We start from the raw sequence: 24656 nt of genomic DNA, 5'->3' as shown, positions 1-24656 counted from the left end.
ACTGACTCTTTGCTGGGAGTATTGGGGGAAGGGAAACAGAACAAGGGGTCTCACCACCGCCTCCTTCAAGGCGGCAGGGAAAACCCCCTCCAACAAAAAAGCGTTGATAATCCCCTGGAGCCAGCCTCGTGTCACTTCCCGGGAGGCCAGCACCAGCCAGGAAGGGCACAGGTCCAGTAAACATGTCGTGGTATGCAGCCTCCCCAGCAACCTGTCCACGTCCTCGGGAGCCACAGGGTCAAACTCATCCCAAACAATCTCCGCAAGACACATCTCCGCCCTCTCACCTGGATCATCCCAATTTCGGTCCAAGCCATCCCGGAGCTGAACGATTTTGTCGTATAGATAACCACTAAACTCCTCGGCACGTCCCTGCAACGGGTCATCCCGCACCTCCTGATGCAGGAGGGAGCAGGTCACCCGAAACAGGGCGGCCAGGCGGTTATCTGCCGACGCAATGTGGGTGGAAGCGTAGAAACGCTTCGCCTCCCTCATTGCCACTAGGTAGGTCCTAGAGTAAGACCTAACTAGTGTTCGGTCAGCTTCGGGACGGCTGGACCTCCAAACACTCTCTAGGCGTCTTCTCCGGCGTTTCATCTCCCTCAGCCCCTCGGAGAACCAAGGGGCCGGCCGAGATCTGCGCTGGGTCAGAAGCCGCAAGGGCACGACACAGTCCAAAGCTCCAGCCACAGCCTTTTCCCAGGCCGCAACTAGTTCTTCAGCCGTGCCGTGGGCCAGGTCCTCAGGAAACGGCCCAAGCTCCATCAGGAACCTCTCCGGGTCCATCAGGTGCCTGGGACGGAACCAACGCATTGGTTCCATCTCCCTGCAGTGGTGGATAGCGGTCCGAAAATCTAGGCGAAGGAGAAAATGATCTGACCATGACACCGGTTCTGTTTCTAACTTATCTAATTTCAGTTCATTTAACCACTGTCCAGAGATATAAATTAAGTCCAGTGTGCCTCCCCCTGTGTGCGTATGGCCATCAATTACTTGAATCAGGTCCATGGCCATCATGGAAGCCTGGAACTCCCGAGCCGCCGTCGATGACAGGCCCGTCGATGGCAGGTTAAAGTCCCCCATGACTATAAGCCTGGGGGTCTCAACCGCCACCCCGGCGAGCACCTCCAACAACTCGGGTAGGGCTGTAGTCACGCAGCAAGGAGCCAGGTACGTGATCAACAAGCCCAGCTGATTCGGATGGCCCCACTTCACAAAGAGGGATTCACAACCGGCAATCTGAGGTACAGTGGCCTCCCTCAGTTCTAGACTTTCCCTTATAACAACCGCTACCCCCCCACCCCTACCTTGGGCTCTCAGATGATGAAATGCACGGAAACCTGGCGGGCATAACTCCACAAGGGGAACCCCCCCCTCCGGACCCAACCAGGTCTTCGTAATGCCCATAAGGTCCGCGGCTTCCCCCTGAATAAGATCGCACATCAGGGGAGCCTTATTGACCACGGACCGAGCATTACATAACATCAACCGGAGACCCAGGCTCTGAGGACCATGACCGCCCGGGGAACGGGTGAAGACTGAGGGGCCGGAGCACGTGATCGCTTTGAGACAGCGAACACGTGCTCCCAAAACTTGATATGGTCCCCTGCTTCCGCCATATCTGCCTCTCCCACTTACCGTACAGATTAAACAACTCTCTACTCCTGGAATGAACCCATCCCCCTCTGCCTTCGGACCAGATGGCGTAGTCCCGCGAACAAGCACAGGGGCTAAACCCCTCCCCGACGGGTTAATCCCCCCACCCGTCGTATCCCTCCTTCCCCTTAAAAGACCCCTCTTTAAAAACCTATTTAAAAATCCCCAGAAATTCTTCTTGGTCGCATGCCAGCTCTCTGGGTCCCAAGGCCCTTCGTTAAGGTAGGCTCTCGATAACCTAGAGGGCCATTCCTGTGAGGCGGGGGAACCTCGCAGTCGCAATAGGTCGGTCTAGACCAGGGCAGAGGAATAACCCGTCCCGAGCCCTCCAGAGGTCATCCACCAACGCGACCAAAGCCGTCTCCGTGCTGTACCTGGGTCAGAAACCGGACTGGAACGGGTCTAGATAGACAGATTCATCCAGGTACTGGGGTAACTGATGTGCCACCACACTCTCAACAACCTTCGCCACAAAGCAAAGGTTGGAGACTGGACAGTAATTTCCCAAAACAGCTGGGTCCAGGGAGGGCTTCTTGAGGAGGGGCCTCACCACCGCCTCTTTCAAGGCGGTGGGAACAACACCCTCCCTCAAGGAAGCGTTAACAATTTCCTGGAGCCAGCCTCGTGTAACCTCCTGAGTGGCCAGCACCAACCAGGAGGGACAAGGATCCAATAAATGTGGTGGCATTCAGCCGCCCCAGCAACCTGTCCATGTCCTCAGGAGCCACAGGATCAAACTCCTCCCAGATGGTCTCAACAAGACTAGCCTCCGTCACCTTGCCTGAAACTACCCAATTTTGGTCCAAACCATCCCGGAGCTGAGCAATTTTATTGTACAGATACTTACTAAAATCCTCAGCACAACCCTGTAAGGGATCATCGCGCACCTCCTGATGAAGGAGAAAGCGAGTCACCCTAAACAGGGAGGCCGGGCGGTTATCTGCCGACGCAATGAGGGTAGAAACATAGGCCCGCTTGGCCTCCCTCAATGCCACTAGGTAGGTCTGAATATAAGACCTAACTAGTGTTCGGTCAGCTTCAGAATGGCTGGCCCTCCAAACACTCTCTAGGCGTCTTTTCCGGCGTTTCATCTCCCTCAGCTCCTCGGAAAACCAGGGAGCCGGTTGAGACCTATGCCAGGTCAGAGGCCGCAAAGGCACGACATGGTCCAAAGCACCTGCTGCGGCCCGTTCCCAGGTTGCGACAAGCTCCTCGGCCAAGCCATGGGCCAGATCACCAGGGAGCGGCCCAAGCTCCATCAGGAACCTATCCGGGTCCATCAGTCGCCTGGGACGGAACCAACGCATTGGCCCCGTCTCCCCGCGGTGTTGAGTGGCGGTCCGAAAGTCCAGATGAAGGAGAGAATGATCTGACCATGACAAAGGTTTGATGACTAATTCTCCTACTTCAAGATCATTCAGCCACTGTCCAGAGACAAAAATCAGATCCAGTGTGCTTCCCCCAACGTGGGTGGGGCCGTCAACTAGTTGGGTCAGGTCCATGGCCGTCATGGAGGCCATGAACTCCCAGGCTGCCGTTGACGACACGCCGGCCGATGGCAAGTTGAAGTCCCCCATGACCATGAGCCTAGGGGTATCAACCGCCATCCCGGCTATCACCTCAAGCAGCTCAGGCAGGGCTGTTGTCACGCAGCAAGGAGCCAGGTACGTGATCAACAAGCCCACCTGCATCCTACGCCTCCACTTCACGTAAAGGGATTTACAACCGGCTATCTGAGGTACAGTGGCCTCCCTTGGCTCTAGACTCTCCTTAATAACAACCGCCACCCCTCCACCCCTACCTTGGGCCCTTGGCTGATGAAATGCTCGGAAACCCGGTGGGCACATATCTACAAGGGGAACCCCTCCTTCAGTGCCCAACCAAGTCTCCAAAATGCCCATAAGGTCCGCAGCCCCCCCCGTATAAGATCATAAATCAGGGGAGCTTTGTTCACTACGGACCTTGCATTGCATAACATCAGCCGAAGGTCCAAGCCCTGGGGATACTGACCACTTGAAACAAGGGAAAAGTCTGAGGGGCCGGAGCACGCTATCGCTCTTAAACAGCGAGTGCGCACCCCCTGAACATGTTACGGCCCCCCGCTTCCGCCATATCCGCCCCTCCCACTTACCGTGCTGGTGGAACAACCCTCTAGAATTGGAAAATGAGGCTCCCCCTTCACCTCCGAACCTAATAAAGTATCGCAAGGACTGGCTCCCTCCCCGACGGGTTTCCCCTCCCACCCCCCAACCCAAACCCATCATTTCCCACCCTCCCCTTAAAATTCCCCTTAAAACTCCCCTTAAAAAATCATTTAAAACAGGGCTTCCGGTGGCGCCACCTTCTTCGCTGAGTTCCTAATTAAGGAGCTCCGTACTGAACTTCATAAAAGCCAGGAAAACGCTGGCTTTAATCTTTTTCCCTGGATGAAAGGGAAAGATAAGAGCTGCGGGGGTGTGGTAGACCTCCCCAGGGGCTTTGTTTTTTATTAAGCAGAGCCCTGAGGGTCGAGTCCCATAAATAATCCTGCCAAGCTCCGACTTTCAGTGCGCGCCTGCAAAAGCAGGAAAAGAAGAAAGTGTCCATCTCTGCTAATTGTCTTATCTTTATGGATTTCTATAAGCACACGGAATGAGCACGAGTGAACAACTACTGGATTGCAAGTATTTTTGATTTCCTGACTTCTACCCTTTTAAAAAGAGAAAAAAAAATTTCTTTGTTTCAACTGACTCTTTAAGATGGCGCCTGAAAGGGAGTGAAAGTGAAGAATGGAATTCTAAACAGCCTGTGTAACTAAGAAGCTAAGAAATGTTATGGATTCTAATGAAGTGAAGTGAGCTCTCCTATACTTAAAGGGAAAAAGAGAAGTTTCTAGACTTATATTTTGTGAATCTTAAAAACTGAAATAGCTACTAAACCACCTAAGACTGGGGGTAGAAGGGGTTCTGAACCAGCTTTAGAAGATTTGATTAAAGAACAAGGGAAAGTTTTTGAAGAAAAGTTTAAGGAGATGATGGATAATAATGAGAAAATAAGAGAAGAAATAAAAGAGAATAATAAAAAAATAAGAGAAGATATTTTGATGGCTTTCCAAGGTTTCGCAAAACGACTGGAGGTGGTGGAGGAGGAGGTGCAAGAAATTGCTCAGTCAAATCAGCAAATAGAAAATAGAATGGGGGGAATGCAAATTAAATTGGACAAAAATGAAGATCAAGTGGTGGTGATGCAGTATAGAATGATGGAAGGAGCTCTGAGAATTAGGGGCTTGAATGAGGAGAAAGGGGAAGATTTAAAAAAAAATTTAAATTTTGAAGTAGAAATAATAGAAAAAAGAATTCAAGAGACTCAAATGGGTGTGGAAACTGAGGTGATTCCAGTGATGTTACCATCTGAGGAACAACCACAAGAACAAAGACTGACGAGGGGAGCCCTTAAGCGTAAAGAAAAGGAGCAACAAACTCAAAGTAAAATTCAGGATTCTGCTACAGAAGCGGTGGGAGGAGCACGGCCGAAGATACGGGAGGACGATCTTCAGCTGATCGCTCAAAAGCTTCAGCAGGCCAGTAATGGCAAATAAAATCTTGACCTGGAATGTCAATGGTTTGAATTCAGCTCAGAAGAGAAGAAAAATATTTCATTATTTGAAACAATTTAGAAATGATGTAATTTGCTTACAAGAAACGCATATTAAACTATCAGATCAAAAGTACTTAATAAACTCAAAGTTAGGTAAACATTTTATTGCCTCTGCTTTGGACAAAAAACATGGCATAGTGGTTTATTTGAGAAAAGATATTCCAGCCAAGTTAATAGAGGCAGATATTCACGGAAGATATATTGCTATTGAACTTACAATAGAAACAAAAAAGACCCTTCAGCAACAAGAAAATTTTTATAGAATGTTGTATGATAAGTTGATTCTATGGGATTGTAAATCGTGTATTATATTGGGAGAATGGAATGGAGTAATAGATACATGAAAAGACAAGATAACTTTTTCTAAGAATATACCTGCACATGCAAAGCTGCCTAAATCCTTTTTTGACATGATAGAAGATTTTGAGTTGAGAGATGTATGGAGACTGCGGAATTTGGAGGAAAGAGACTATACTTTTTTCTCTGATAGGCATCAATCCTTCTCACGTATTGATTTTATTTTAATTTCTAATGATTTGCTTTTTAAGGTGAAGAAAACTAAGATATTTCTAAGATGTTTGTCTGATCATAGTCCTGTTTGGATGGAATTGCAATATGGAAAAGAAGGTAGAAGAACTTGGAGATTAAATGAAAATTTGTTTAGATATCAGGATAATGTAAATCAATGTAAAAAGCAGATGAAAGAATTTTTTGATCATAATTTGAATAACGAAACAGCGATAGAAATGGTTTGGGATGCCAGTAAAGCTTTTATGAGAGGTGTATTAATATATATTAATAATAGACAGAGAAATAAGCAACAAAGACAGCATAGGTATCTAGAAGAGGAAATTTATAAGAAGCAACAATTATTAATACATAACCCGCATGATCAAAAACTTAAAGATGCAATAAAGTTATTACAGAATCAATTTAATATGATAATAGCTGATCAGGTGGCAACAAATATACAATATGCCAAACATAATACTTTTTGTAATGCAAATAGACCTGGTAGGTGATTAGCATATACCTTAAGGAAAAGACAAAAATAACGTACTATAGAAAAAATAGAATATAAAGGTAAAGAGAGATACCAACAGGATAAAATTAAAAAAGCTTTTTTAGAATATTATACAAATTTATATCTTAAAAAAGATAATATATTGAACAGAGATATTGATAATTATTCGAAGGAATATAAGGTTAAAAATTTAACTTTAGAACAAACGGATGAACTGAATCGGCTTATAACTTCTGAAGAAATTATTTTGGTAATTAAACAATTAAAAACATATTTTACATATTTTCATATTTGGTGGACTTGTAAGGATATAAAGGCCTTTTGGATAAAAATTTGGTGGATTTTACAAAATGTTTTGAAAAAGAAGATAAAGTTCCTGCCGCAATTTTTTTTGTTGGGAATTATTATGGACTGTACAGTAATTGAGACTAAATTGATTTTAAATCTAATAACAGCAGCAAGATTACTAATAGGACAATATTGGAAGAAAAAAGAAGTACCTACAATAGAAGAATGGATATTGAAAGTTGCCAATTTGGCTGAGATGGCGAAGATATCAGCCTTTTTGAAAGACAATACACAAGAAAGATACTTAAAGGAATGGGAAAAATGGATTGACTATATTCAAAGTAGATATCAGACTAAGTTATCAGACTGTTTTTGAATGATTATGATGTATTATTTTTGATTGTTTTCGGGGGAAGTTAGGAATTGATGATTGTAGGGGTATAATTAAGTTGGGACGAAAATTTTTTAGCATATGTTTGTTTTATTTTTAGCTATACCATGTGCTCGTTCCGGGAAGTCGGGGAGGGGTTGTAAAGGAGGGGGAGGGGGGGAAAGGGGGGGAAATTTTCTGTAAAACTTTTTGAATAAAAAAAAATCGTTTAAAACAATTAATTAAAAAGTGTTCTGACACTTGAACAGACCTCGCATTTATGACCATCTTCACATTTATGCCTGTTGCAGCATTCTTAACCGTGTCACTCATTTCACAACTGCTTCTCTTCACTACGGTTACAAGATAGGGTGCAAAACATAAAATGTGAGGACAGTTGTAAGTGCGAGGATTGGTCAAAAGTGCAAGGACAGGTCAAAAATAACTTTTTCAGTCCTCTAAGTAGTCCCTTGCACATAGGGACTATCCAGAGGGCTGAAAAAAGTGATTTCTGACAGGTTCTCACACTTGACCAGTCCTCACACTTATGACCGGTCATCGTTTATGCCTCTTTGCAGCATTTTGTGCATAGGGACTACTCAGAGGGCTGAAAAAGTTATTTTTTACCTGTCCTCTCACTTTTGACCGGTCTTCACAGCTACGACTGTCCTCACATTTTACATTTTGCGCCCTATCTTGAAACCGTGGTGAAGAGAAGCAGTTGTGAAATGGTTGCTAAAAATGCTGCAATGGGCATTAATTTGAGGATGGTCATAAGTGTGAGGATCGGTCAAAAGTGCGAGGATAGGTCAGAAATGACTTTTTTTAGCCCTCTGAGTAGTTTCTATACCCATAGCCATGGCCACCTGGTCACATGACCAGCCAGCCACGCCCACCCGCTCACATGACCAGGTAGCCACACTCCAAAATAAGCCACGCCCACAGAACCAGTTGTTAAAAAAAATGAATCCCACCACTGATCCAATGCCAGTGGCAGCCAGCTTCTTCTGCTCCTATCTTCCATGGATCTCCCTGGCCCCTGTATGGCTTATCGATCCAAGCAGCACAAGGGGGTTTGATCCAGCAGCCGGCCGGAATTCCACCCCCCCTCTGCAGCCCAGCAAGCAACTCCGGCGTCGACAGCCCTTCCCCATCAACAGGGGCCTTTCCAGCAACCCGCAGCAGCTATGCCTCTAATTCTTCCCCAACTGCTGGGAGCTGAGCCGCCACCCCCCGCACCTCTCCTGACCAACCCCCCCTTGCTTCAGAGCAACTTTTGATGGCACATCACACAAACTAGCTTACTTCCTCAGCAGAGACTGGGCTCATGTGAATCAATTTGGTGATCAATACGAATCAGAACAGGACTTAATAACTGCTATGTCTGATGGAATGAATGAAGGAGACGCTTCTGAAGGGATTGCCCAGTTCCACAATGAACGCGTACTTGAATTAAATGACATCGCAGGGTTTGTTGCTCTACTCGGAGCCAGATTTGAAGACGCAGACCGTATTGCAGACAGTGAAGCCACCATTAAAACAATGAAACAAGGTAACAAACCCTTAAAAGACTTTGTATGGGACTTTAGACGAGTAGCAGGAAACCTCAGACATTGGCCAGACCGCATACTCCTCCACTATTTCAAAGAGGCTATCAATCAAGAAGTCAGAAAAGCCTGTGGAATTCGGGGCGTGCCTGAATAGCTGCAAGACTGGTACAACATGCCCCTAGCTCTGGACAGAGAAATCCACCCCCAGCCCCCAATACCAGCCGAGAAGCCTCCCTAAGGAGCATTTGCCAGACGGCCCCTCTCAAGACCTGCAATAATCTCCCCACTGCCACAACGAACTAGATTAATACATGCTACTGTTGCGGCCAAATGGTCATTGTGCTTCAGAATGCCTGGCTCCAGCGCCTGTCCCACAACAGCGTCCAGACACCGCCACCCAAGGGAAAAAAACCCCAAGGAAAAACCCAGACACCAGTCAATTTGCCAGACAAGCCATGGATGTTCCCCTACCCACTGAAGACGGCAAAGGACCTCTGTCTGTGGAATCCCCTCCCAACGACCCTAGAGGAGAGGATGACCCGATGGCGAGTGCATCCATTCCCTGCTTTTCTATCAAAGTGAACTTAGTAATTCCACTGCTGGGGGAGCGGAGGGAATTGCCAGCCATTATAGATACTGTCTGTACCAGATGTCTCATTGGAATGTACCAGATGTCTCATTGGAATGTATTGTGAACAACTTAGGAATCAAACACTAACCTTAAAACACCCTATTAAATTCTACCAAGTGGATGGAACACTAATTGGCGGAGTCCCAGCCACCCAAATTACAGAACAAATTGGCCTAGAAATTGGAAAGCATCATGAACTTATAAGATTCATAGGAATTCCAAAGATGTCAGAATCTATTATACTAGTTTGTTCTGGCTGGACAAATGAACTCCTACAATTAAATGGGAAGATGGGTTCCGGAAAATCATCTTAGATGGTGAGGCCTTGCCACCTGCTCCCCCTCCTGGGAAAAAAATGATCCATGAAAACCACCAGGGGGAGCCAGCAGCCTCTGGATCAGACTCACTTCCAGGTGAACCCCGCATTCCTAAGCCATATGCGGATTTAGCAGAAGCTTCAGCAAAAAGGAATGTAATCTCCTTCCCCCCCACCGGGCTACTGATTGTGCTATTGAGTTACAACCTGGAGCTAAACTACAGAAACCCAGAATGTACTCAACGACACCTGCTGAAATGACTGACTTAAGGAAGTACATCGACACAAACCTAGCCAGACGGTTCATCGAGCCTGCAAAATCCCCAGTGGCCGCCCCCGTTTTGTTTAAACAAAAGAAAGACGGATCTTTAAGATCGTGTGTGGATCGTCATAATATTAACACTGTTTGCATACGAAACACCTACCCATTACCACTAATGAACAACTTACTGAACCACCTAGCGAAAGGCAAGATTTTCACCAAGTTGGATTTAAGGGAGGCCTATTACCAGGTCCGCATATGTGAAAGAGACGAGTGGAAAACGGCTTTCAACTGCCCCCTGGGCAGTTTCCAGTTCCAGGTAATGCCCTTTGGACTCCAGGGGGCCTCGGCAGTTTTCATGCAGCTAATCAATGAAACCCTGCATAGCCACCTATATAACGGGGTTCTTGTCTACTTGAACGATATTCTTATATACCGTGAAAGTATAGAAAAGCATATCAAGTTTGTTAGACAAGTACTGAAAAAACTCCTAGCCGCTAAACTAAACGTGAAGCTATCAAAATCCAAATTCCATAAAGAGTCTTTAGACTACCTGGGCTACCGGGTGTCAAACCAGGGGATCAAAATGGACCCAGGAAAAGTGAAGGCAGTACTAGACTGGCAACCCCCACGCACACATAAACAGCTTCAAAGTTTCCTGGGATTTGCAAACTTTTACAGGCAATTCATCCCTTCCTTCACAGAGGTTGCTTTCCCTTTGACAGAATTGCTAAAGACTGGTCCGCCTCCTGCCAAGCCGAAACCTAGCCAACCCCTCCCTTGGACAGTGGACTGTCAAAAATCCTTTGAACAGCTAAAATGCCTATTTGCAATGGAACCGATTCTCCAGCACCCAGACCCAAATAAACCATTTGTAGTCCAGGCAGACACAAGTGATGTGGCGGTAGCTGCCGTTCTAATGCAAATGAATGCCCAAAACGAACTAATGCCCTGCGCTTACGTCTCGAAAAAATTGACGGACACAGAATGCAGGTGGGCAGTTTGGGGAAAAATAAGCTTTTGCAGTACGATGGGCTCTCCTGTCCTGGAGACATTTCCTGGAGGGGGCAAAAGAACCATTCGAAGTGTGGACAGACCACAAGAACCTTGAGGCCCTAAAGACTCCTCGAAAGCTTTCCCTAAAGAGATTCGATGAGCTCAGTACTTCAAGCGGTTTAACTTCAACCTCAAATACATCCCAGGGGGACAGAACCTACTAGCTAACGCCCTATCGAGAAAGCCCCAATTTGACAGCTGGCGAGAGGAAATAGTTCATGCTATGATCTTCAAAACCCAACCAGCAAGCAAAGCTCATACTCAACTGCAACCATGCCGTGGTTCCAACAACCCAGAGGGCAAGTTGTTGACAGACCTGAAATCAGCCCTCACAACAGATGCCCAGTTCAAAGAGAACCTAACTAACTTAAACCTAAGAGAAGGCCTGGCTTGGAAGTGCACTAAGATTTATGTACCAGCCAATATGTGACTCACGGTACTGCAAAGGATCATGACTCTCAGCTTGGAGGTCACTTGGGTTTTTGAAAACCCTCCATGTTACTAGGAGACAATTCTGGTGACCAAAAATGAAATCAGATATAGAGGACTATGTAAGGAGCTGCGCCACCAGGAAATCCAGACCAGGGAAAGCCCCTGGACTTCTCCAAACCATGGCCAAACCCACGAGGCCTTGGAAGAGATTGCTATGGATTTCATTGTGGAGCTCCCTATCAGCGGAGGGACTAGAGTGATTTGGTTGGTCGTTGATTTGTTTTCCAAACAAGCCCACTTCACCGCCTGCAACGGGTTACCTTCGGCGAGGAAATTGGCGAAACTATTCATGAAGCATATTTACAGACTACATGGAGTTCCAAAGAGGATAATATCAGACCGCGGAGTCCAGTTTACTGCTAAGTTCTGGAGGGAGTTCCTGCGGTCCATTGGGTCATCCCAGGGACTTAGCACCACCTTTCATCCGGCCACTAATGGAGCTGCAGAAAAATTGAATGCGATGGTAGAACAGTATATTAGGTGTTATGTAAACTACCAGCAAGAGAACTGGGCAGAGCTGTTACCATTTGCAGAAGTGGCATATAATAATGCAGTACACAGTAGCACGGGATTAACTCCTTTTCGGCTAACCACAGGCATGGATTTTGTGCCGATGTCCGAGCTTCCCATAGAACCTCCCACTTCCGTGTCCCTGACGGATTGGATAAATTCATTAAACCAGGGGTGGGAGGAAACTAAAAAAGCTTTGGCTGAAGCGGCAGAAAAATATAAAGCCCAAGCCAACAAACACCGATCCCTTCAACCCCCTTTCCAGGTGTGGGATAAAGTGTATTTGTCTACTAAATACTTAAGACTAAGATTGCCTAGCAAAAAATTTGGTCCCAAATTTATAGGTCCTTTCCCCATAGTAAAGGTAATTAACCCGGTGACTGTCCAATTTAGCGTACCTCGAATATTAGGGAAAGTACACCCAGTGTTTCACCGTAGCTTATTGAAACCAGCTAGGTTTCTAAGTGGTCTCCAGCTAGGGGTTCTAGCCTGAGACCCTTACCAGCTGCTCCCCCCCTCCTTTGATAATCCAGGGGGAGACCCACTACAAAATTAAGAAGATCCTTGACTCTAGACTATACAGAGGTCGCTTACAATATTTGGTCCACTGGAAAGGGTACCCATTGTCTGAAGCTACTTGGGTAAAAAGCTGGGATGTAAATGCTGATGCTCTGATCAAGCAATTTCATGATAAATTCCCTGAGAAACCTAAAGGTCCTCCTGGGGGTGGGGGACAAGGGGATTAGAAGGGTATATACTGGGCGTTAACCCCATCTTTTGTTTTTTGTCTGTTTTGTTTCCTAGGATGTGTTTTCTTCTGCAGGGGGGGACGCCTGTCAGCTTTGGAAGCCATACTAGGCCGAAGGCTTCCACACGCTGCCACTTTCTCTGGTGTGGGAAAGTAGGAGAGGGGGGTGAGGGTACAAGGGGCTATTAGACATAACAACATTTTTCCTGCCGGTCAAGGTCAGGCTGGGCTCGCATCTGGAGAAGGAGTGGCCAGAGTGATGCTTCGACGATTGAGAGTTGGAGCATGTGACCGGCAGAGGGGTCATTAGGGTGGAGATTTTGGAGTTTGTATCACTGACGGAGGAACCCAAATCCCCAGTTTCGGCTCATCCAACTGTGCCAGTTTACCTATGCTAGTAAAAGAACTTTGAAAGATGTTGGCTTTGGAGTCTTTTCTGCAGGAGGGGTTTTCTGGAACGCTGAAACTTACATCCATTGGCTTTTGCTTCCCTGTAAATATGCAGGTTTTATATTTATTAAATAAGCATTTTATATGCAATGAATGTGAGAAATGTGTAAATTATATGTTTCTAGAAATTGTTAATTTTAAATTTCAATTTCTTTTCTCTCCTTGTCCTTATAGAAAATGTATATCAATAAATTCAGTAATCTGAGTAATAAATAAGGTTTAATTTGAATGAACAATTATTTGTGAATTAGCACTGATGCTATCCTTAATTTTAAACATGTTTGGTGATAAAATAGATTTTCAGTTAATTTATAAAACTACATATTTCTGTAGAAACCAAACTGCCATTATTTCTGCAGTTTTTCACAGTATATGCTGTGGAATGCAACACTACAGTTTCAATGACAGTAAAGTCAATTGTTACTTCATAATAGTGACAGGGTTGTTTATTTTTCTAATAACATACCTAATATTTTAGGGATTTTTGCCCATAATAATTATTCAAAAACAGCATCAACTGGAACAAAGGGAAGTGTAGTAACTGATCCAAAGCAAATAAAGATTGCCTTGTAAAGCAAAAATACTCGTCTACCTGAAAATAAGCAGTTTTGAATTCATTACAGTGTCAGGGTTCCGACTAATGCCCTAAATAAATAGGAGCCTCCCCATCCCCCTTGCCTATGGCTACTTGAGAGCAGGTCAGGGATTCTTTGCGAGTTGACATTCAGTTTATTTCCTAATAACAGTGCATGCGACTTCACCAATAAACTGATGAATTAGTGACTGAAAAGGTGCTTTCAATTGTATACTTTAAAAATGCATAATGTGGTATAGGAAGGAAGATAAGCTGAATTGTGTGATCATTATAAATACTGTTAAATAATTAAATAGATGAGTACTTAAGGATGTGAATGAGGAAAAAAATACCTGATCGCTGCATTAATATATTCAATATTAATCATGTGAAATCTATAAATACAAGATTTTTTGATGTGGTACGCTTATAGATATTGGAAGAAGATATCCTTTCTGCCCAAATTCTTAATTCATAAGAAAAATTAAATTCTTCTAAGACCTGTACAATTTGAGACTTCTCAGAACTAGAGCTTTTTCTTCAAAATAGACCCCAGCATCAAATACTTGGAACTTTCCTTTCCCAATTTTCTCACTTCAGAGCCATGTTTTCTTAACCTTTACTTATTTCAAATGGTGAGGATAATAATCCTTGAGTTATCCTTATAATAAACCTTTAATAAAGGTTTAATAAATCCTTTTAATAAAGTTTGAGATAATCCATAAATAACGAAGTTCTCTCCTACTTTAGAATCCAATTTATAATGAAACTTTTGCTAGGTTAAAATGAAGCAAATAAAGAGAGTTTCCTCCCAGCTATCCATTCATAGGAAATCTTCCAATATTGATAGCTTCTCTAGCCTCATCATTTTTTTCATTCTTAGCAATCAGAAACAAAGTTACATAAGATTATAGTATTATTCTCTTAACAAGAATAAAACTCTAAAGGTGACATTAATTTAGGATATCCTCAGTTTAAGAAATTTGCTAAGGGAAAACAAGCATACTAGAAGAGAGACTGTTTTTGAAAATAAATTATGTTTAGAAGATAGAAGCATATATGATTTTAAAAAGATTATATGATCTTTATTGCAGATTTTATTCTGGTATTACTGAATACATTTTTATCACTATATTTATGAATAGGGTTAGGGTTAGAATAGACCCTAATTTATGAACAGATGAATAAAAGAATTTATGAAGGGCACAAACCTTATTTTGTTGATTTAAAAAACACTGAATAGCATTCCTCATAAAGAAACACAAATATTCAAGTCAGGATATAAAAACAGGTTTCTTTAAACACCAAGTTAAGATACAGAACTGACCTTATTTAATCAACATTTCTTTTAAATGTTCTTTGACCTGAAACAGAAGAAATATAAAATATAAAATTCAAGCTGGCAAATTTGTGTGTGTATACATATATACATAGACATACCTACATACATATATACATACCATACATATATAAGCTGTTCAAAAAAAATAAAGGGAACACTTAAACAACACAATGTACACTGCTCAAAAAATAAAGGGAACACTTAAACAACACAATGTACAGTAGTTGAATGTGCTGACAACACAATCACACAAAAATTATCAATGGAAATCAAATTGAACAACCCATGGAGGTCTGGATTTGGAGTTACACTCAAAATTAAAGTGGAAAAACAACACTACAGGCTGATCCAACTTTGATGTAATGTCCTTAAAACAAGTCAAAATGAGGCTCAGTAGTGCGTGTGGCCTCCACGTGCCTGTATGACCTCCCTACAACGCCTGGGCATGCTCCTGATGAGGTGGCGGATGGTCTCCTGAGGGATCTCCTCCCATACCTGGACTAAAGCATCCCCCAACTCCTGGACAGTCTGTGGTGCAACGTGGCATTGATGGATTGAGCAAGACATGATGCCCCAGATGTGCTCAATTGGATTCAGGTCTGGGGAACGGGCGGGCCAGTCCATAGCATCAATGCCTTTGTCTTGCAGGAACTGCTGACACACTTCAGCCACATGAAGTCTAGCATTGTCTTGCATTAGGAGGAACCCAGGGCCAACCGCACCAGCATATGGTCTCACAAGGGGTCTGAGGATCTCATCCCGGTACCTAATAGCAGTCAGGCTACTTCTGGCGAGCACATGGAGGGCTGTGCGGCCCCCTAAAGAAATGCCACCCCACACCATATATTTATTTATTTATTTATTTATTTATCATATTTATATACCGCCCTATCTCCCTAGGGACTCAGGGCGGTTCACAGGCAAATAAAAATACATATAAATACAGGATAAAATAACAATTAAAAAACTTATTCTACATAGCCCGATTATATTAAAAAACCATATCCATAATAAAACCCATTAAAACCAATAAAAAACCAATATAAAATTTAAAATCTACTCCAGTCCTGCACAAGTAAATAGATGTGTTTTAAGCTCGCGGCGGAAGGTTCGGAGGTCCGGGAGTTGATGAAGTCCTGGGGGGAGTTCATTCCAGAGGGTGGGAGCCCCCACAGAGAAGGCCCTTCCCCTGGGTGTCGCCAGACGGCACTGCCTAGCTGACGGCACCCTGAGGAGTCCCTCTCTGTGAGAGCGCACGGGTCGGTGAGAGGTATTCGGTCGCAGCAGGCGGTCCCGTAAGTAACCCGGCCCTATGCCATGGAGAGCTTTAAAGGTGGTTACCAAAACCTTGAAGCGCACCCGGAAGGCCACAGGCAGCCAGTGCAGTCTGCGCAGGAGAGGTGTCACATGGGAGCCACGAGGGGCTCCCTCTATCATTACTGACCCACTGCCAAACCGGTCATGCTGGAGTATGTTGCAGGTACCAGAACGTTCTCCACGGCGTCTCCAGACCCTGTCACGTCTGTCACATGTGCTCAGTGTGAACCTGCTTTCATCTGTGAAGAGCACAGGGCGCCAGTGGCGAAGTTGCCAATCTTGGTGTTCTCTGGCAAATGCCAAACCACTAGAGTGACAGCACTGCCAGCATTCAAAAGTGGCCAAACCATGAGCCAGAAAGCATAGGAACTGAGAAGTGGTCTGTGGTCACCACCTGGAGAACCACTCCTTTATTGGGGACGTCTTGCTAACTGCCTATGCTTTCCACCTGTTGTCTATTCCATGTGCACAACAGCAAGTGGAATTGATTGTCAATCAGTGTTGCTACCTAAGTGGATAGTTTGATTTCACGGAAGTGTGATTGACTTGGAGTTACTGTTGTGACTCGTCCTCCCTCCTCTCCTCAGCCAGGCCTCTCCCGTCTCCAACTGGGCCTTTTATCAGACTCCGAGTCTGATAATGAAGATGAACAGCCTGTCATGACTCCAGCCCCCGGCTCTGGCCCCATGCCTGGAGAGGATTCAAGGAATAAAAGGAGAAGCCCAATAAACCTCACTCATACAGCGTGTGTTCCTTTGGCTCAGCCTTCAGAGCAGGAAGCCAGCCAGGTGGTGGAATTACCCGGGCCTACTCCCTCTGACTCCTCCCTTTCCCAGATGGTGACAGCAGATCCAGCTGAAGACAATTCAGGGTGGGTAGACCCTCGCTTCCGGAGATCTGAGAGGCGACGCCAGCAGAAGGAAGGGTGGGGCAGGCCTGGATAAATGCTGAGTCATGGAGCCACACCCCACAGCCTATATAAAGGACCTGCTTTTGGCATTCCAACCTTGAGTCAAGCAAAGTCTTCTCTAGTTTGCTGATACGGACCCTATCGCTGAAGTCACAACTTGGACTCCTGCCTGCCCTGATAAACCTCGAAGGAACTTGGCAAGCTGCAGAGGCGTTGCCAATCTTGGTGTTCTCTGGCAAATGCCAAACCACTAGAGTGACAGCACTGCCAGCATTCAAAAGTGGCCAAACCATGAGCCAGAAAGCATAGGAACTGAGAAGTGGTCTGTGGTCACCACCTGGAGAACCACTCCTTTATTGGGGACGTCTTGCTAACTGCCTATGCTTTCCACCTGTTGTCTATTCCATGTGCACAACAGCAAGTGGAATTGATTGTCAATCAGTGTTGCTACCTAAGTGGATAGTTTGATTTCACGGAAGTGTGATTGACTTGGAGTTACTGTTGTGACTCGTCCTCCCTCCTCTCCTCAGCCAGGCCTCTCCCGTCTCCAACTGGGCCTTTTATCAGACTCCGAGTCTGATAATGAAGATGAACAGCCTGTCATGACTCCAGCCCCCGGCTCTGGCCCCATGCCTGGAGAGGATTCAAGGAATAAAAGGAGAAGCCCAATAAACCTCACTCATACAGCGTGTGTTCCTTTGGCTCAGCCTTCAGAGCAGGAAGCCAGCCAGGTGGTGGAATTACCCGGGCCTACTCCCTCTGACTCCTCCCTTTCCCAGATGGTGACAGCAGATCCAGCTGAAGACAATTCAGGGTGGGTAGACCCTCGCTTCCGGAGATCTGAGAGGCGACGCCAGCAGAAGGAAGGGTGGGGCAGGCCTGGATAAATGCTGAGTCATGGAGCCACACCCCACAGCCTATATAAAGGACCTGCTTTTGGCATTCCAACCTTGAGTCAAGCAAAGTCTTCTCTAGTTTGCTGATACCGGACCCTATCGCTGAAGTCACAACTTGGACTCCTGCCTGCCCTGATAAACCTCGAAGGAACTTGGCAAGCTGCAGAGGCTTCGTTGCCAAGTTTGTTACAGACTTCCTTGACTCATTCATCGGAGTGAGTGGGAGTGGGACACGACAGTTACATTATGTTGTTTAAGTGTTTTTGAGCAGAATATGTGTGTGTGTGTGTGTGTATGTTCGTAGGTTTTCACAGGTATAGATATGTAGGTCTTGGCATATTCGGGTCTTTTCCCGTGTAAGGTTGAGAGTATCTTGGCGACGTTTCAATGAGGTCTCACTCATCATCATCAGGCTGATGCTTTCGGCTTCATGCTTGTGCGAGCAAAGCGTGATCGGAGCTGCCATCTCTCTATAAATACTGGTGGGGAGGTGGGGAGTGTTGGTTTTGTTGCTGTAAGCGGGTAGGTTGGCTGTGTGGTTGCAGCTTGATTGGTAGGTGGAATGGATCTTTGCAGATTAGTCACCTGTTTCGTAGCATCCTGTGTGGGTGTGGTCCTAGTTGTGTGCCCATTAGTCTTCTGTGTTGTAACGACCTGGGTAATCGGCTGTGTGGAAATGTCCTGAGTTCTGGGAATGTGACCTCCTGTAATGGTAATGGGCTGCGTGGAAACGTCCTGAGTTCTGGGAATGTAACCTTCTGAGTCTTGTGCTGTAACATCCTGGGTGGTTGGTTGTGTTGTAACGTCCTGAGCTTTGGTGTTGTGGCCTCTTGAGTTCTGTGATGTAATGTCCTGAGCAGATGGCTGTGATGCAGCATCCCAGGTTTTGGTTTGGCTCCGAATTTGAGGTCTTGTCATGTGTTCATGGCGTGTGTCAGTTTGCTTTGTGTGGGGATCGGAGGGGGGCGTAGCAGCTGGTTGTGCCAGCGTGGTCTGGCTTCTGGTTGGTGGTTGTATTTTGTCTGTGGGCTGGGTTTGGGTTTGAATCTGGTGAGGATGATTGGTGGTGGTGTCGTGTGTTATCCTGGGTCCGATGTCAATTTTCGTGGCTGGGACTTGTTTATTGACTAGGGCTAATTTCCAGATGTCTGGTAGGCGGGAGGTATCGTCACGTCTGTTCATGTTGTGGGGGTGTTTCTCTATTTCGATGGCTTCCATAATTATTCTCTTGTTGTAGTGTTCAGTTTTGGAGATTAATTTGATTCCTTCAAAATCAATTTCATGTCCTGTGGTTTTAAGGTGCTGGAAAAGTTTGCGATGATGGGTGAGAGGGGTGATCCCATTGTCGCCCCCGGCTTCTTTTTCATTATTGGAGGCCTTCAGGAACTTCTTCGAAGTCATAACCCTCTTCATACAAGTGCCTATTAAAGAAGCCTTGACAGCTATCCAAAACAAATACAAGCCACCCAAACACATCCTAGATTTGACCAACCACTGCCTAACCAACACATACTTCATCCATAATGGACAAAGATACAAACAGAAGAAGCACCCATGGGATCACCCCTCTCACCCATCATCGCAAACCTATATATGGAATACTTTGAAACCAACGCTTTAGATAAATCTGAACACAAGCCCAAACTCTGGCTTAGATACGTAGATGACACTTTCGTAATTTGGCCACATGGAAAGAAAAAACTGGACAACTTCCTCACACATCTCAACAGTCTACACCCCAAAATACAATTGATTATGGAAATAGAAGCTAACAACCAACTCCCCTTTCTGGACGTCCTAATTTACAAAAAAACCAACGGCTCCCTAGGACATACCATCTACCAGAAAAAAACACACACCAGCTGCTACTTAAACGCACAATCACATCACCACCCTGCACAGATCAACTCCATAGCCAAGATTCTCATCTCCAGAACCAAACGCCTAGCCGACAAAGAGTACCTGAAAACTGAATTACACACTCTCACAAACATATTAATCTCAAGCGGATTCCAAAGAAACACAATTACCAACCTAATCCAAAGGGAGACACCGCCCAAGAACCAAGACACAGAACAAGACAACGGCATCACCCTCCTCCCTTACACCACAGATAAAATCAGCAAAATTCTCCACAAACACAATATCAAGACAGCCTTCTGCACAGACCAAAAAACAGCCAACATCATGTCAGCCTTCGCATGCTGCTTTTATTGTTTTATTGCTCAGTTAATTGGTTTATTGCTGACTTTAGTGCTAGGCATTGGAAAGGGGTACTGTATCTTTAATTATGGCCCCGCTGCTTTGGCTGCCATAGGTGGAGGGGGGAGGAGACGAATCCAGAATCAAAACTGATGAATTCAAAACCTCAGGAGTGGGCTGATAACCCTTGCAGCCAACAGTTCGTGCATAGCAGAGAAATGACATCATCTGAAGATGACCTCCACGTGACGCTTGAGGGAGAAATGGATTGGACCCAACTGTCTGACCTCTAGAGGGAGATGGGATTTATGTGGAGACATGTATATGTAAGATATGCCTACTATTCAGAACTTGCTTTACTTCGTTGCATTCAGTTCATTCTTAGTTAAAAGATACCTTTCTCTACAAACAATGGAGTTGGGGTTTTCTTTCTTAAGTTTTGAAAGGAGGCACGTCTGACACATCTTAAGAAACCCCAAAGACAAGATCCAGGTAGAAAACCAAGGAGTCTATGAAATACCATGCAAAATTTGGCCACATAAATTGGCCAAACTAATAGGATAATAAATGCATGCATCGCAGAACACAAGAACGCAGTCAGAAAAGAAGAAAAAACCTCCTCCCTTTTCCAGCACCTTAAAACCACAGGACATGAAATTGATTTTGAAGGAACCAAATTAATCTCCAAAACTGAACACTACAACAAGAGAATAATTATGGAAGCCATCGAAATAGAGAAACACCCCCACAACATGAACAAACGTGACGATACCTCCCGCCTACCAGACATCTGGAAACTACCCCTAGACAACAAACGAGTCCCAGCCACGAAAATTGACATCAGACCCAGGAAAACACACGACACCACCACCAATCATCCTCACCAGATTCAAACCCAAACCCAGCCCACAGACAAAATACAACCACCAACCAGAAGCCAGACCACGCTGGCACAACTGGCTGCTGCGCCCCCCTCCGATCCCCACACAAAGCAAACTGACACACGCCATGAACACATGACAAGACCTCAAACTCGGAGCCAAACCAAAACCCGGGATGCTGCATCACAGCCATCTGCTCAGGACATTACATCACAGAACTCAAGAGGCCACAACACCAAAGCTCAGGACGTTACAACACAACTAACCACCCAGGATGTTACAGCACAAGACTCAGGAGGTCACATTCCCAGAACTCAGGACGTTTCCACGCAGCCCATTACCATTACAGGAGGTCACATTCCCAGAACTCAGGACGTTTCCACACAGCCGATTACCCAGGTCATTACAACACAGAAGACTAATGGACACACAACTAGGACCACACCCACAGGATACTACAAAACAGCTGACTAATCTGCAAATATCCACTCCACCTACCAATCAAGATGCAACCACACAGCCAACCTACCCACTTACAGCAACAAAGCCAACACTCCCCACCTCCCCACTAGTATTTATAGAGAGATGGCAGCCGCAACCACACTTTGCTCGCACAAGCACGAAGCCGTAAACACCACCCTGAAGATGACGAGTGAGACTTCATCAAAACGTCGCCAAGATACTCTCAACATTACACGGGAAAAGACCCGAATACACCAAGACCTACACATACATACATACATACATACATACATACATACATACACACACACACACACACACACACACATACACACATACATATACGGTGCAGTGGTGGTATTTAGCCAGTTCTTTTTTTTTTTGCCTATTTTTTTTTATTTTTTTTACAAGCATAATAAAAAAGAATCATTGTGAACAAATTATTGGTCAGGTACAACTTTAAACATATCAAGTTTCACCTAAGTTATAGTCTAATACAATGTATTTTTCTCCTCCTCCTTTAAATTCAGTTGTTTGCACACAATCTGATTATAGAAATAAATCAAATTCAACCCATTAAGGAAAATATTTAAATGAAGTCTAGTCCCCGTGCTTAATTCCCTTCAACTTCATTAATAAATTCTATTTACGTTTTAAAATTTTACCACTCTCAGCTTTATATCTATAAATGTCTATCTAGACCCGTTCCAGTCCGGCTTCCGGCCCGGATACAGTATGGAGACAGCTTTGGTCGCACTGGTGGATGATCTCTGGAGGGCCAGGGATAGGGGTTACTCCTCTGCCCTGGTCCTATTAGACCTCTCAGCGGCTTTTGATACCATCGACCATGGTATCCTGCTGCGCCGGTTGGAGGGGTTGGGAGTGGGAAGCACCGTTTATCCTCCTACCTCTCTGATCGGACGCAGACGGTGTTGACAGGGGGGCAGAGATCGACTCCAAGGTGCCTCATGTGTGGGGTGCCGCAGGGGTCGATTCTCTCACCCCTCCTGTTCAACATCAATATGAAGCCGCTGGGTGAGATCATCAGTGGCTTTGGGGTGAGATACCAACTGTACGCTGATGACACCCAGCTGTACTTTTCCACCCCGGGCCACCCCAGTGAAGCTGTCGAAGTGCTGTCCCGGTGTCTGGAAGCCGTACGGGTCTGGATGGGGAGGAACAGGCTCAAACTTAATCCCTCCAAGACGGAGTGGCTGTGGATGCCGGCACCTCGGTACAGTCAGCTGCAGATGCGGCTGTCTGTCGGGGGTGAATCATTGGCCCCGATGGAGAAGGTACGCAACTTGGGCGTGCTCCTGGATGGTCGGTTGTCCTTTGAAGACCATTTGGCAACCGTCTCCAGGAGAGCATTTTATCAGGTTCGCCTGATCCGCCCTTTCTGGACCGGGATGCCTTATGCACAGTCACTCATGCTCTCGTTACCGCTCGCCTGGACTACTGCAATGCTCTCTACATGGGGCTCCCCTTGAAGAGCACCCGGAGACTTCAGCTAGTTCAGAACGCGGCTGCGCGAGTTATCGAGGGAGCGTCTCGGAGCTCCCACATAACACCTATCCTGCGCAGACTGCACTGGCTACCTGTTGTTTTCCGGGTGCGCTTCAAGGTATTGGTTACCACCTTTAAAGCGCTCCATGGCTTAGGACCGGGCTATCTACGGGACCGCCTACTGCCGGCTTCTATCTCCCATCGTCCGGTACGCTCCCACAGAGAGGGACTCCTCAGGGTGCCGTCAGCCAAACAGTGTCGACTGGCGGCCCCCAGGGGGAGGGCCTTCTCTGTGGGAGCTCCGACCCTGTGGGACGAACTTCCCTCGGACTTGACAATTACCTGACCTTAGGACCTTTCATGAACTTAAAACTTATTTATTTCGTATGGCTGGACTAGCCTGATTTTTATTTTTATTGGATGGGTTTTTAAAATTTTGTTATTTTACGGGGGAGTACGTTTTTTAACATTTTTGGGCATTTGAATTAGTTTTTTAAGGGATGTTTTTAATTACTTTGTGTATTTATATTTTATCTGCCTGTTCACCGCCCTGAGTCCTTCGGGAGAAGGGCGGTATACAAATTAAAATATTATTATTATTATTATTATTATTATTATTATTATTATTATTATTATTATTATTATTATTATTATTATTATTATTATTTATATCTACATTACTAATCAGAGGTCATCCTATCTAAAATCTTTTTCTTAAAACTGTCCAGAAATCACATAGACAATTTCATTCTTCCCTTTGTCTTCCTCTGCCTCTAAATCAATAACATATATTTAAAGTTTTCCATCTAATCCATTTTAATATCAAACAAAAAATTTAACATTTGCAAGGGTAGTCACTAATTATTTCCCCTTGTTATTCCCTCAAAATATTAACTGTTTCCTTAGAAGTTTTATCAAATCCAATCATTACCTTACTTATTTGTAAGAATAAAAAAAGAGAATTTTTTCCTCAGTATAATAATACTCATTTCTCTCTTATCCCAATTTAGTATTTTTCCCTCCATTTCCCAAAACCTCAATTATTTTTATCATAGTTGTCACTCATATTTTAATATAGATATTAACATTTTCTAAAATAAATTTCTTAACATAACTCTAAAAGCAGCCATTAGTTCCTTTCAAAAAAAATGTTGTGTCTACATCAGCAGTGCCTTCTCTGTGGGAATAGTCCACTATTCCATTCTTACTTTCTTTCTTTGCCTCTGAGTTCTTCTTAAGTAAGGAATTCTCCACTTAAATCAATAATCCAAAGACAAACCATCTAGAAATCTCTTCTAAAACTCTTGTGTGGTCCCAACGACATCAATCCTCATGGGAATAGTCACAAGAAAGCTATTTGACTCTTGCTATTTTCCTCTGCCTCTAATTATAAAGGCAGCCATAAGTTCCTTTCAAAAAAATGTCGTATGCCCACACCAGAGAACTTTCTCCATGGGGAATAATCTGCTATTCCATTCTTGCATACTTTCTTTGCCTCTGGGTTCTTGTTTAAATAGGGAATTCAATTTCTATAGTTCAAAGACACGCCATCTGAAACTCCCTTCTAAAGCTGTTGT

The 24656-nt window shown here is 44.9% G+C and overlaps 1 protein-coding gene across 1 annotated transcript in view; it reads left to right on the top strand.

Moving 5' to 3' along the window:
• The window catches only part of TWF1 (twinfilin actin binding protein 1), an 84334-nt gene that overhangs the window by 28387 nt on the left and 31291 nt on the right, over positions 1–24656 (top strand).

Source organism: Ahaetulla prasina, chromosome 7, assembly GCF_028640845.1.
Source record: "Ahaetulla prasina isolate Xishuangbanna chromosome 7, ASM2864084v1, whole genome shotgun sequence".
NCBI lineage: Eukaryota > Metazoa > Chordata > Lepidosauria > Squamata > Colubridae > Ahaetulla > Ahaetulla prasina.
This window is presented reverse-complemented; position numbering and strand designations above follow the sequence as displayed.